The sequence below is a fragment of the Oncorhynchus mykiss genome, chromosome 13 (assembly GCF_013265735.2).
Source record: "Oncorhynchus mykiss isolate Arlee chromosome 13, USDA_OmykA_1.1, whole genome shotgun sequence".
Lineage (NCBI taxonomy): Eukaryota > Metazoa > Chordata > Actinopteri > Salmoniformes > Salmonidae > Oncorhynchus > Oncorhynchus mykiss.
Window position 1 is genome coordinate 71,023,687 of NC_048577.1, and position 2,560 is coordinate 71,026,246.

The window sequence follows — 2,560 nt, forward strand, 5'->3', positions numbered from 1 at the left end:
TAGAATGTTCCCTCTACCCATCATGAGGTTGCTACAACCTAGCCTATGAATGAAAGTTTACAACATAGACGCACATGTTGAGATAAATTTGAGTAATCAAGGGGACAGACATTGACACATTCAATACCACCGTGCACAATCTTGCCTGCATCTCGCTGATCCAGGGGTGTAACCATCAGTCCAACTGATGCAAACAACAATTTAGTTTCACTTGTTTCCGTTTAAGAAACGTTTTTCAACTTATCGTGAAATAAATACACCCCTGTTCACACAGAAAAATATAAAATTAACTTTCATATAGAGTACCAGCGTATGAGTCATAATACCCATAATGCCTAGTGGTCAAACAGGGAAATGGGTCCAATCGTTTTTTCCACCATTCATTTTTCCCATAGGGGATTTTTCAGATACAGTTGAAACAAGGGCTGTTTCGTGTAGGCAAAGTGGGTGGGGTTATATCCTGCCTGTGTGGCCCTGTCCGGGGGTATCATCGGATGGGGCCACAGTGTCTCCCTTGGCGTGACGTTTTGGTAACCGTGGCAATATCTCCCGAACAAGGTCACTTTTTTGTTTAGTATAGTTCTATATATAAAAAAAAGGTTAACTTTTTAAATATTTAACCATTTTTATTTTTTTTATGAAATTCACTAAGGAGGATGGTCCTCCCCTTTCCTCCTCTGAGGAGCCTCCATTGGTTGAGAATAAAGGAGCCAACATGGCGTCCGTTGTAAAAGCTGGCCCACCTCTCTGAATGGATGACTCTGAAACATGAAAGGGTGATACGTTCCACCACACCCATCACAATGCTGCCTAAATTAGAGACCGTTTTATATAATTAGTGATACTTAGATTGGGACACTCCTCAACACACCTCAGACTGTACCCCTCTTGTTTGTCTTGACAAAGAAACGGATCCTCTCAACTAGGGGTCTAGGCATAAATATTTTGACTGTAGGAAAACCCTGCCAGTCTGGCCGACCGGCCGCGGTGGGAAGGTGGGTGGAGCATCACGCTCATTACAACCTCCCAGTCTGTGTCTCAAATGTCATCCAATTCCCTATATTGTGTACTCCTTTTGACCAGGGTCCAGGTCACAAGTAGTGCACTATGTAGGGAATAGATTGCTATTTGGAATGCAAGCATTACAAGCTCCTACTGTAGTTCTCTCATCTAGGGGGGGGGGGGGGTTCCTTCTGTCAAACAGAGCAGCAGTAGGTACTGTTCTGTGTGGTAAAGTTAGGACATCTAAGCATGGGACAGGGGATCTATCTATGGGGCATGGTACTGTAGGTACTGTTCTGTGTGGTAAAGTTAGGACATCTAAGCATGGGACAGGGGATCTATCTATGGGGCATGGTACTGTAGGTACTGTTCTGTGTGGTAAAGTTAGGACATCTAAGCATGGGACAGGGGATCTATCTATGGGGCATGGTACTGTAGGTACTGTTCTGTGTGGTACAGTTAGGACATCTAAGCATGGGACAGGGGATCTATCTATGGGGCATGGTACTGTAGGTACTGTTCTGTGTGGTACAGTTAGGACATCTAAGCATGGGACAGGGGATCTATCTATGGGGCATGGTACTGTAGGTACTGTTCTGTGTGGTACAGTTAGGACATCTAAGCATGGGACAGGGGATCTATCTATGGGGCATGGTACTGTAGGTACTGTTCTGTGTGGTAAAGTTAGGACATCTAAGCATGGGACAGGGGATCTATCTATGGGGCATGGTACTGTAGGTACTGTTCTGTGTGGTACAGTTAGGACATCTAAGCATGGGACAGGGGATCTATCTATGGGGCATGGTACTGTAGGTACTGTTCTGTGTGGTACAGTTAGTACATCTAAGCATGGGACAGGGGATCTATCTATGGGGCATGGTACTGTAGGTACTGTTCTGTGTGGTACAGTTAGTACATCTAAGCATGGGACAGGGGATCTATCTATGGGGCATGGTACTGTAGGTACTGCAGTAGGTACTGTAGGTACAGCAGTAGGCACTGTTCTGTGTGGTAAAGTTAGGACATCTAAGCATGGGACAGGGGATCTATCTATGGGGCATGGTACTGTAGGTACTGCAGTAGGTACTGTAGGTACTGCAGTAGGTACTGTAGGTACTGCAGTAGGTACTGTAGGTACTGCTGTAGGCACTGTTCTGTGTGGTAAAGTTAGGACATCTAAGCATGGGACAGGAGGAAACCGGTGGATTCAATGAAGAACAGTTACAGTGTGTTGTTCATCACATGGTCAAAACCAAACGGTTAGTGAACCTGAACCTCTGGATTTTTACCTCTTTTGGGTTTTTTTTTAATCTCAAAAGTAAAGATTTGTGTTTATTGGGTACGTGTTGTATAATTGTTAGATAATATCTTGTTAGATATTACTGCACTGTCGGAGCTAGAAGGGCAAGCATTTCGCTACACCCGCAATAACATCTGCTAAATATATGTATGGACCAATAACATCTGATAAACATGTGTATTTGACCAATAACATCTGCTAAACATGTGTATGTGACCAATAACATCTGCTAAACATGTGTATTTGACCAATAACATC